Raw genomic sequence first — 12,130 nt, 5'->3', positions numbered from 1 at the left:
CAGAGTATAGACTGAATAACGTCGGGGATAGGCTACAACACTGTTCCACTCCCTTCGCAACCACTGCTTCCCTTTCATGCCACACAACTGTTGTAACTGCCGTCTGGTTTCTGTACAGGTTGTAAATATCGTTTCACTCCCTGTATTTTACCCATGCTACCTTCAGAATTTCAACATTGTCAAAAGCTTTTTACAAATGTACATATTTTAAAACATAGGACAGTCTTTCCTTAACTTATCTTCTAAGAGAAGCCGTAGGGTCAGTATTGCGTCGCATGATCGTACATTTCTCCAGAATCCGAAATGATCTTCTCCGAGACAGGCGTCTACGAGTTCTTCCATTCTTCTGTAAGCAATTCTAGTTACTATTTTCATCTCTGTCAGCACCTTATTTCAATGCAATTGGTATTTTATGTCTGAGAGGATTTCGCCTGTTTCGTACATGTTCCTCACCAGATAGAAGAGTTTTGCCATGGCTGGTTCTCTTAATGTTGTCTGCAATTCTAATGGAATTTCGTCTACTCGGGGATGTCGTTTCGACTCAGGTCTTCTAGTGCTCTGTCAAATTCTTCTTGCATTATCATAGCACCCATCTGCTCTTCATTTATGCTCTCTTCCATTTCTGTAATATTATCCTCAATCTTATCTACCTTGTGTGGTGTCACCGCCAGACACCACACTTACTAGGTGGTATCCTTTAAATTGGCCGCGGTCCGTTAGTATACGTCGGACGCGTGTGTCGCCAATATCAGTGATTGCAGACCGAGCGCTGCCCCACGGCAGGTCTAGACTAGAGACTCCCTAGCAGTCGCCCCAGTTGTACAGCCGACTTTGCTAGCGATGGTTCACTTTCTACATACGCTCTCATTTGCAGAGATGACAATTTATCATAGCCTTCAGCTACGTCATTTGCTACACCTAGCAAGGCGCCATATTCAGTTACTATAATTACTTCAAGAATGTATTCTGAGCAGATAACATTGTGAATCACGTACTGTCAAGAGCAACGTTCATCATTAATGGATTAAAGTTAAGTATCAAACTAATTACTTCCGCTTTCTGAATTCTCATTCCTTGTCATGTTCCAGACCTCACGTCAGTATAGTTCTTCCCTCCTCACGCTAGCCTGCTAGAGCTAAAACGCGTGCATTTCGGCCTCCACTCGCAACACGAAGTTGGCTCTTCTGCTAACACAAAACCTTGTATAGACTCTCGGTATACTCCTTCCTTTCTACTGCATAACTTTCACAAAAATACTTCACGAATTAGACACAATGAAACTGAATTCCTTAAGCAGAAAAATATGTAGACAACGATCTCAATTTAGCATAGAATGTATAGTAATGAGAGGAACATGTTTACTGCGCTCAGAAACACAGTTGCAGTGCATTGATACTCATTGTTTCACGGTTTCTACTTCTACATCCTTTCACAAAGTCATTTTACATCAACATACTTTGGAAGTAGTTATTACTGTGAAATAATCAGTAAACGTCAAGTGAATCATTACATTATCTTGTAAAATTCAAAGCGACAGGTTTACATAAAAGTACTAATAATCTACAAAATTGGTTATTAATACACGTAATGAACTCTGAAATTTTAAGTAACTACGACGTCATAATGAATTTATCTCGGAGATAAATATAGAACTACTCAATACTGGATATCTGATCAAGGATCACTAAAGTACAGAAACGTCCTAAGAATCTATAAGAATAAAACCTACTTCATCAAATACTTGTTAGAGAAACTGCAAATTTTCAACCTGTAATCAGATCATATTACACTAATACACGGTAACCCTTACATTACTAGTTGCTTACAAAGAATGTGCTAAAAAGACAAATAGACTATACTGTCTCAAAATCTCTAAATAGCTTGTGAAATTAAATAACATGATTTCAAATGGACCAATAGTTATTTAGTCACACAGAGCACAATAATACTGTTTACGCATCTACCACTGAAAGTCAAATGTAGCATAGTTAAATTATGATTACTAATAAATAATTCTGTGTCTCAATTCTCCGTTTAGTTTCGTCATTTCTGGGTTTAGTAAAAGTTTGAAAATCTGCAAAAAAGGTTCTTCATACTCAATGTTGCTTCATAGCACGCAGAGCATAATGAAACGGGCGAGTGATATTTGCCGTCTAGGAGTAACATGTCCACTCTGGGAGGTTATACTCTTAATTTCATTCCAGATTTTCCAATTTTTTTGGAAACAATAGGCAGCAATCCCGTTCCAATTCTGATCCCTAGGTCTACTCTTAGACTTGTTGAGTTCCTTTATTCCTCGAAATGTTTGTAGAACATCATTTCTACATTGTACAAAAATGTGTATGAAAAACTGTTAATGTAAATTTAAGTGTAATGCCATTAACTATTACAGATGATCATCCGAGCTCAGCCGTGTGTGACCTTTACCATTCGAAAATTTGTGAAATAAAATCATCATAGTCATTCCAAACTGTAAGCTCAGATCATGTGGTGGACTGGCATAATTCAGTGTGGTGTTTATGTTCTGGGTAGCACTCTTCAACAGCGTGTAGATTTTCTCAAATGCATGCTTTCCCGCCTCAGCAAGGGATTTTGTATAACCCTTGTTTTCGAAGGCCTAGATCGTTCACAAAACCTAGCAGTGCGGACGTCTTAGGGGGTTGGTGGAATATACTTGGAACTTTGTGTCAGTCGAAATTGCGCCGAATTATCTGGATGTATTGCCGAAAAAGAGGAGGCACGATTCTGATATGTGATCCTTTTTCCTTCCTACTGTATTCTAAGTACAGCCTAGCAGTCCACTCGTCTTACCAGCCTTCTGCTGTTCAATATAGCTAAACGCTGGAACCATCAAGTGATCTGCTTGAGAGATCATACATGCAAGTTGATGACGCAAATGATACGCAGATAAATAGTATAGACAATTTAAGGATTGTCACATGACAGTTTCCATTTACTAAATATGAAGGCACGAGCACACGTTTTGCGTTCCATAGGGTTTGTCGCCGTAGAGAAAGCGTCTGACAACGTGAACTGAGGCAAGTTATGTAAAACATAAATATAAAATAAAGTGAAAGATGGGTAACGAGCATGGAAGACCAAGAATGACGTACTTGGATTGAAAAAGGCATAAGACGAGAATACAGTTTTTTACCTCTACTGCGCTATGCGCAGTAAGAGAAAGCTAGTATGAAAAAGATTTAGTAGTGACATTAAAGCTTAGGGGGAATAAATACCTATGATAAGCGTCATTGAAATAAGGTGAGAGTCAAGACAAACTGCAGGACCTGAGATGAATTCATGGAATTATTGGTGTGTTGGAAAGAAAATAGCGGTAGATGGACCAAACAAGGAAGTCACGAAGAAAGCGGCTTGAGACAGCAGTCACCGTCGGTAGATGCCTGTAGGTAGGTCTTAGTTTCAGGAGGACATTTCTGAAAATGTACGTCTCGAGCACAACATAGCATGGAAGTGAGTTAAAGAATGAGCGAAATCTGGAAAGATAAGGATTTTAGTTTTTGGGGTGTCGTATTACAGACGAATGATATAAATTTTGTAGACTTGTAACAGTCCTTATTCTTTATAGTTAACCTAAACGTGTTGATATTAAAACGTGATTTTTCCTAGAAAAACAAGTATAAATGAAGAAAGCATTACTCACGCATAAGCAAAACATAAACTTGGAGATATATTTTTACCGAATTTCACTGCAAAAAATGCGTAACATGCCACTCCAAAGTCATGGACAGTTTATTTGCATAACTATTCTCAAATTGATATTATTATAAGATCTACTGTAAGGAAGATTATTATGAAGCCAGTTTCGTTGAAAGTAAACACACATAAAATAACAGATATCGTTGATAAAGAAATTCTCAGAAAAGGAAATATAATTTCATCTATTTCGAAAATATGCTTAAATTTTTAATTCTAACGTTATTATTAAACGCAACGTCTTAATCAGTACGTAGTAACGTACGCTGTTATCGCGTCCTTGTGTATGAATCAAAATGGGCAGCACTCTTGCCACAGATTTTTTTTAGCTTGTGGTAAGTTCCTATGGAATCAAACTGCGCGGGTGATTGGTCCCAAGGCTTACACACAACTTAATCTAACTTAAACTAACTTAAGCTAAGTTCAACATATACACCCATGCCAGAGGGAGGACTCAAACCTCCATCGGGGGGCGCCGCGAGAACCGTGCAAGGCGCCCTAGACCGTTTGGCTACCCCGCGCAGCTGCCATTGAATACTAATGGCAGCAAGGAAGAACAATTCTGAAGCAAATGACATATAACTGTCGATCAGAAATACATGAGAAACGTATGCTTACATACAGTGAATACAAAAAAGCATCATCTGTGCCAGTTTGTTGTAAATTCGATATTTAATTTGCTGGAAACCTGAGTTGTACTATAGGAGTAAATACAGTTATTGAATTATTTGAAATATGAATACTTCATCAGAAAGGTGATACGATAGATCCTCAGTTCATTTCAGAACCAGGTAAAGAATCTCATAGGAGTAACACGATTACATTTAAAAAAAAATTATTTGACAAAAGTTCAGGTAAATGGTATGTTAACGTGAATTGTGATTATCAGTCCAGTCCTTTTACAAAAGTTATGAATTTTAAGTACTGCTGGATGCGAAGATGGGCCGCAGCCATCCGTCCGTTATATCCGTCGCTAAGATGTAGAATATGCCACCCGGTGTTCGATAGATACAGTTGCCAGCATCAACGATACTATAATGTAGCAACATTATTCCAACATTTGCTCCTCTGTGGAGCTTAAAGATTGAGCAATTCCATCAGTTTTCGTAAGAAAACTTTGGCACGACTGAAAGCACCTTACAGCCAGCTCCGTTCATGCACTGACGTCAGGCTTGCTGTCAGCACACTATGCGCTCGCCGCTCCTTGCCTACTGCTACTCTGTTTCTCAGAGATTAATCATGTAATGCAGAAATGATCTATGTAACCTACACAAGGTGCCTGTGGCTAAAATATATTTACGATTTAATTGTTCAAAGTATTCACTTGTGCAATATGAAATACTTTATAAAAATATTTAAAATTAATAACAATAACTTTATTACAACAAGAAAAAATGAAACGATTACTTAATTCGTAGAAAGTGTGTAGTGCTGCGTGTCTTTACGTTATAGACTTATAAAAAATACGGGGGTTCTCCCGGAGTTCGGTAAGAAAAGGTGTGTGTTCCAAAGCAAGTAGAAGACCTGACCAGATACACATATGTTCAGATTTCAGGGAACAACGGCCACGGTACTAGGCCCCCTTTCTAGCAAAACTTGTATTGTGTAACGTAATTAGAGTTACGAGAGGGGTTCAATAATTAACAAAACAATTTTTTCTGAAAAATGCTCATTTTATTCAGGACTTCAATACACCATACCATTGGCCACGCTTTGGCTATGACATCTTCGGTACCTCGCACGGCGGAATTTGAATCTGCGCCAGACGTCATGGACGTCGAAGACCCCCTACAGGTCTCTGCACCATCGCGCCGTCAGGTATGGCGGCGCGCGCCTCCTGGCCCGCTTTTAGTGTGAGGGCGCCACAGTGGATCACGTGGTTGCAGCGGCCAATCGGTGCATCCCCCGCTACTTAAGCGCCTGCCTCTCGCTCAGACAGCATTTCTACCTAACCATTTATGGCCGTCCTATTCACCTCACTCCTACCCTCAAATACCTTGGCTTCACACTCGACCGCCACCTCACCTGGACTCCCCATCTCCTTAACATCCAAAACAAAGGTTACAACGGCCTCCGCCTCCTGAAATTCCTCTCCAGCCGGACGTGCGGTCTGCATCCTTCCACCATTCTTCACACCTACAAATCCTTGATCGACCCCACCCTCTGTTATGCCAGCGTCGCTAGGATTTCCGCCCCTCTCCGGTTCTATCAAGCCCTCCAAATCCTCGAACGCCATGCACTCCGCATCCATCTTCCGTCCCCGACTCGCATCCTCTACAACCTGATCCCCTTCTCCCACCTTCTCCTTTTCCTTGAACACATCCGCACACTCTATATTGTCCGCCGCCTTGATTCCCCTCACCCCCTGTTTCTCCCATCCTCTCAACCCCCAACCAGTTGCCGCGCCTTTATCGTTGTGTCCCACTCTCCATCTCCACACCCTCCATCTCCTTTCCCAACACACTTTCACCGTCTACCCCTCCCAGATGATGAGCTTCGCCCTGACATCTACCGTTCCTACCAACTCTAACCCCTTCTTCCTGCCTCCTGCTCTGGGCTCCCTTCCCTCTCCCTCCCTCCTCCTGAGCGGCTTCGCCCTCCTACTCCCCCTCCATCTCTAGTGCCCCTTCCATTGTCTCTGCGCTCCCTCCTGCTCTGTCTTCCCTCTTCCTCTAACGCCCCATGTGTCTCCTGCCTCTTTGTGAACCCACTGATGCCCCTCCTCTCTTTATCCTGCCGCTTCCCCACCTGCCCCTTGCTCTTCCCTCCTTTTCCATACTCTCTGACCTTTTCTTTCGGCAGGTCCCACCTGGCAGTTTCATTGTTCATCATGTGTTCTCCAAGTGAGTTTTAAGTGTGTTGTTCTGGAGTGTTTTCACTACTGTGGCCGAGGTTTAACCCGTGCCTGGGCATTCAGTGTCTTCTCTGTGTTTTAAGAATCGCCAGTTGTGTTTTTTAACTTTCTGGTGACTTGTTTTAACTGTCCCCCATGAACGTCTCAATGTCAGTGTATATTTTACCTCCATTTTCTCCCCTTACTCTGTCTTATGTTCCTCTTTTTTTATCTCCTTATTTATGTATCATTTTATTCTTGTTTTAGTAGTAGTGTCACTCGGCTGAAGAGCGGCGGATTGTGCCGCTGACAGCCCTCCCGTGCCCATAAGAGGCAGGGGAATTAAATCACAATAAAGAAAAAGAAAAAAAAAGCTCAGCCAGCCAGTCTAATCTTGCATACGTCTGTGGATACGTCGCCTCACGTGAGACAGCTTGCTTACTTGTCTGTGTATGAGTGAACGTGTTTGTTTCCTTGTAACTCCATTGTTCGATCTTGTTGTTGTTCGTTTTGTACTTCGTTGGTCGTTTCCGTCCTCTATCGTTGTGTTGTTATTCGCGGGCCTCACCGCGAGTCCCACCGCGCTTTCCATCATTTCAATCCCGTGACTGACCTGGTCGCAGTTACAACAACATCTCTTTTTTGTGACATCGTTTCTGCACTTCTCTGCAGGTGTACATTGGAACCGATATCTTACTGCATCAATACCCCTCTTCCCTCACCACTTTTGCCCTCTCCCAGCGTCCATGTACTACTTCCCGAGGAGTAATTCTTCATTGAACCAAACAGATGGACGTGTGAAGATGTGCAATCTGGGCTTGTGGGAGTGATGAATAGGAGACAAATGAAGTTTTGTGAGTTCCTCTCAGGTGCGGAGAGTAGAGTGAGGCCTTGCGTTGTCGTGGGGAAGGGAAAACTCTTGAATTTTGCAGCGATTAACATAATGTAGGAGTCAGAGGTATACGCAAATGGCCGGCACAGGGGAGATGGCACAGGTTCGTGCGATGTTGTTACAATGATGACAGATACCTCGCACAATTACTCACCGTGCTTTTGTTCACTGCCAAGTCTCCGTAGATATTCTGCAGTGGATAGCTTCTGTCGAGTGGTTTTCCGTTACAACGGACTCAATGACAGCTCTGTAATTAGAATGCACCACCGATACCGACGCCATTTTGAAGGCTATGCATAGTGCCGCTACCTACTGGAATTATACGAATCTTCAGGGTGGAAAAGGGAATATTGCACGATGTTCCACAACAAATTCCGCATTTTCTCAAATTGGCCAAGAAAGACATGTTTCATTACTTATTAAACGCCCTTCTGTTATTCAAAAAATTACTGAGGATGCTGGCTGTGAGTGCTGCTCCGAAACGAAGTTGTTAGCACAGGAGAGAATGAGGGCCACGGATGTATCAAACCAGTCTGAAGACTCATGATCCAAATAACAACTATACCTACTTAATGTACCTACTTAATATTCCACTTCAACGACCTGCTCTCACTAGGTGTCCGACTTCGTTCAACCTTATAGTACATGCAGGGCTCGACCAGAAGTGACAGAAATGGGGGCTCCAGATGGCCAAGCGTTTTGAGAAAACAGCATTTCTGGGGTAGGTCGGGCGAGAAATGAGCCATTTATATTATCGTAGTTTCCAGGTAGCGGCCTGCGCAGTGGAAAGAGTACAGAAATGTAATCCAGGTTCGGGGGCGATGGAGCCCCTACGTGAAACTTTTCCTTAGTTTCGCCGCAAATAAACTGAAAAATGTGTAGAAAGTAAACGCGTATGCAGCGCAGTGTGGTAAAATCCTTTACGGAAAGTTATTGCTCGCTTTGTAAATCCGTGCAGAAGAGAGCACTGGCTTTGTTCGAGCGAGTATTCAAGAAACGGTGAACGAATTGGCCTGAAAATACAGCAATATCGCGATTACATCTTAAAAATCTGGGAAAATTGCAACAGCCTTCAACTTTTTACTAACTCGACGAAGCCCTACGTGCAGGAGAACAAATTGCTTCGGTTAACTGACCGGCGGGGAAGACAAACAAATACACAATTATACGACGAGAATTTTCCAGATGAACATCTTGCAGAATGAAAACAATTCCCACTAAATGAACTCCGCTGCTGGAACCCCGCAATATCTGTTTTTATAATTAACTATAGACTTTAATCAAAATGCTTCAGAGCTACCCTAATCTGATCCAGAGAGAAAACATCACTTCCCAAGAAGGTTCCATAAGATTACATTCCGTTGTACATCACCAGTCATGCTCACCAGTATTTGGTGAAATGATGTGTTACGCATGGTTTGCTGTCATACTGTGCCGTGAGCGAGAATCTTTTATGATTGTAAACCAATTTTTTTCTACAGAAACTTGAAAATAATCAAGCAATTTTAAAATTGTGGCGTTTGTAGCGTCTACAAGATACCGAGAAAGTTACTACTTCCCGTGTTTTTACGATTAATATCACCATACACGTGTAACTGTAAAATAATGAAAGTAATTTTACATACTAAGTTTTTGTATACGCCTTTTGATAGCTTCCTGGAAATTCATATCCTATTCTGGATTTGCTTTAGCTTTTAATGTATTTTCTGAAAACCACAACAATGAAAATATTAATAAATCCAATATATTGAACATTATTTCGGTTTATTTAACGTAAAAGTAACGTAAAAGACGAAATTTAAAAAGTTCTCGCCTAGAGGCTCGACCCCACGGCCCTTGTACTACCGCTCTGTACTCTTTCCGCTTTCCGCTGCACCAGCCAGTGCCTGGAAAGTACACTTGCGTACTTGTAAATGAATGATGCCACACGCACCCCGTAGGGAAAACGCTGTTTTCTCTAAACAGCTGGCCAGTTGGACCTCCCTCTGTACTCTTTCCACTGCGCAGGCCGCTACTTGGAAACCACGCTAATATAAATGCCTCATTTCTCGCCCGACCTACACCACAAATGCTGTTTTCTCAAAACGCTTGGCCAACTGGAGCCCCCATTTCTGTCACTTTTAGTCCAGCCCTGCATGTACCATAACTTTCATTCTTTGCCTAGCCCATCACGTACCATTAATCTAAACTAAACCGGATATGAGGAGTAGACGCGGTCCCTCTCTCTAGGATAGTAACAGCTGACTGGACCACCGAAGTTATTCGGAAACACCGAAGACCGAAATGAGTTTCAGATTCGCTCTGCAGGTCACTCCGTGTTCATTGAAGGAGATGCACGATTTGCCATTCACCACTTTAATTCTAGATATTGGGATAGCAATTAAATCACCCAATTTAGTCAAAGGCCCACACTCTTCAAAACGGCTGGAATTGGCTTTCCTTCAACTCTCTGGACACCAAAAAAGCACATGCCTTCCAAATTTACAGATAATTGAATACTAAGTAGAATTTGCTAAAATGGTTAGTCTATGAAACGAATATTTAATCAGTCATAGTGGTAAAGGAGTTCTTGCACTTCGACGATATAAACATATTTCCGGCTGGATACGGACGTCCACTGTGTTATTCATCTATCCAGTTGCTCTGGCGCCACTTACAATCCCATGTACTGGACATGTAACAGTGTGCGTGAAGCACGTTTTCATAGAGTAAAACTGTATATATAGTCACAATGCACTCTATCAGGGTCATCCTACCTACCCGAGATTGAAATTGAAAGAGGGAGCTCAACGATGAGACATTCATACACATTGAACTACGACACAGCCTGTAGCACGTAGCTGGGACAAAAAGCGAGACTAGAGACACATAGAGGGACACATATGACGTTGGAAAAAGTGGCGTAATATGGGACTATATAACTTTTATTCCGTCTTGATTTCAAAATGTTTATTCATATGACCGGTTTCGGTTCCTTTAGAACCATCTTTAGATCTGTAATGATAATGATACCAATTTACTATTTCATGAATGCAAGCACTTTTTTATCCTATCTAATCAACATCAAATGAATCAGAACGTACCTGATATATCAGTTACAGGAATAACCCGTCCAAATATAGCAACTTTCACATGCTACGTCACGTAGAATTTGTTGGCAGAATGCACGTAATTTATATTAATTATAACACTATTACCGACAGGTGGTATGTAGTTCATTTGTTACATTACATATGCACTCAGTAGATTTTTGTAATTAATTTCTATATCTATAAATAATTAAAACCTGTAGATGTCAATCTTAAAATTCTGTACTGATCACAGTTAAGGAACACAGTAAAATTATCATTTTTATACTATGTAAAAACAAAGGGTGTAGACTTATTTTCCTCACTTCTTTTCTTCCATGGTCTGCTTCCGTGGTTCCCGCCAGTTCGGTGTTGTGCCGCGATCCGCTCAGTCGTCTTACGTCCATCGCTATGGGCAAGAGGACCGCGCTGGAGGGCCCCGTAAACTACGCCAGGCACTGTACGCATCTTCCGGCCTCTCCATCACGCACCATCTCTAATCCCTCTGCCTCTACCTCCACACACAGGAGTTGTCATCTTAGGAAGTCGTCATCAATACTAAAATAGGCGCTATGATTGAACTTGCTTTGCTCGTTGAGAATTAAATCTAGATCTTTCTTTTTGTGGGTGTACATTTCAATATCTTCCAAAATGTTAAGAAAACGTCCCTTTTGAGCTCTTTGCAGGATCTTCACTTAAAACTTCCGGGCTGATAGGCCGTGGTCGAAGTATAGAACTCTCTCCTGACTGCGGGAGACATCCTCGGAGGTAAAGCGGCGAACTGCGAAGAGAACTCGAGGAAGCGCTGATTATATAGGCAGTACAGAGGGCTCCACTGTTGATCACGTGGCGTCGGCTATGAGCTTGTCTCTGGTAATGCCAACATTCTCGATTGAAAGTAATCGATCGTCACTCTTGCGGTACAACGCTGACATCCAAATTTAATCCAGTTTTACACCTTCGTCTTTCCTGTTAAAATTATTACAATGTTTATCAATCTCGATAGCCTCTCTATACAAGCGTGCATAATAATGCGAGATTTTTGAAATGACGCTCGTCTCGCTGAATTTTATTTCATAATCACCTTCTTGGTAAACATGTTCCGCTACGGCCGATTTATCCGTGTGACCCAGGCGGCAATTCCTCTTATATTCAACAAGACGGGTGTTCACACTTCTCTTTGTGGTACCGATGTAAACCTGTCCACAACTACATTTTATATACCCCCGGTGTAGCCAAAGGGTGTCGTGCATCTTTTGCCGACCTTAAAATTGTCTTATTTTCCTGGTGGGTCTGAAAATAGTTTCCACCTCACACTTGCCTAAAACTTTCCCAATGCGGTCTGTGACCTTACTAATGAACGGAAGAAAAACTTTGCCCTTGGACGACTGTTGTTCGTCGTTACTCCTTATTCTCTGCCTAGAGCGAAGTGCTCGATTTATATCCTGGTTAGAATTGTCATTCTTCACGAAAGTTGAGCGTATTTGTTCAATCTCATCTTTTAAATAAACAGGATCACAAAGTTTTCGTTACACCTCTTACTGGCCGTGAAAATTTACATTGTAAGTTCTGTGCAGGATGTCTAAATTTTGTTTAGTATTCGTCACTGAGTGCTTTGACGCA

Source organism: Schistocerca gregaria, chromosome 3, assembly GCF_023897955.1.
Source record: "Schistocerca gregaria isolate iqSchGreg1 chromosome 3, iqSchGreg1.2, whole genome shotgun sequence".
Taxonomy (NCBI): Eukaryota; Metazoa; Arthropoda; class Insecta; order Orthoptera; family Acrididae; genus Schistocerca; species Schistocerca gregaria.
This window is presented reverse-complemented; position numbering follows the sequence as displayed.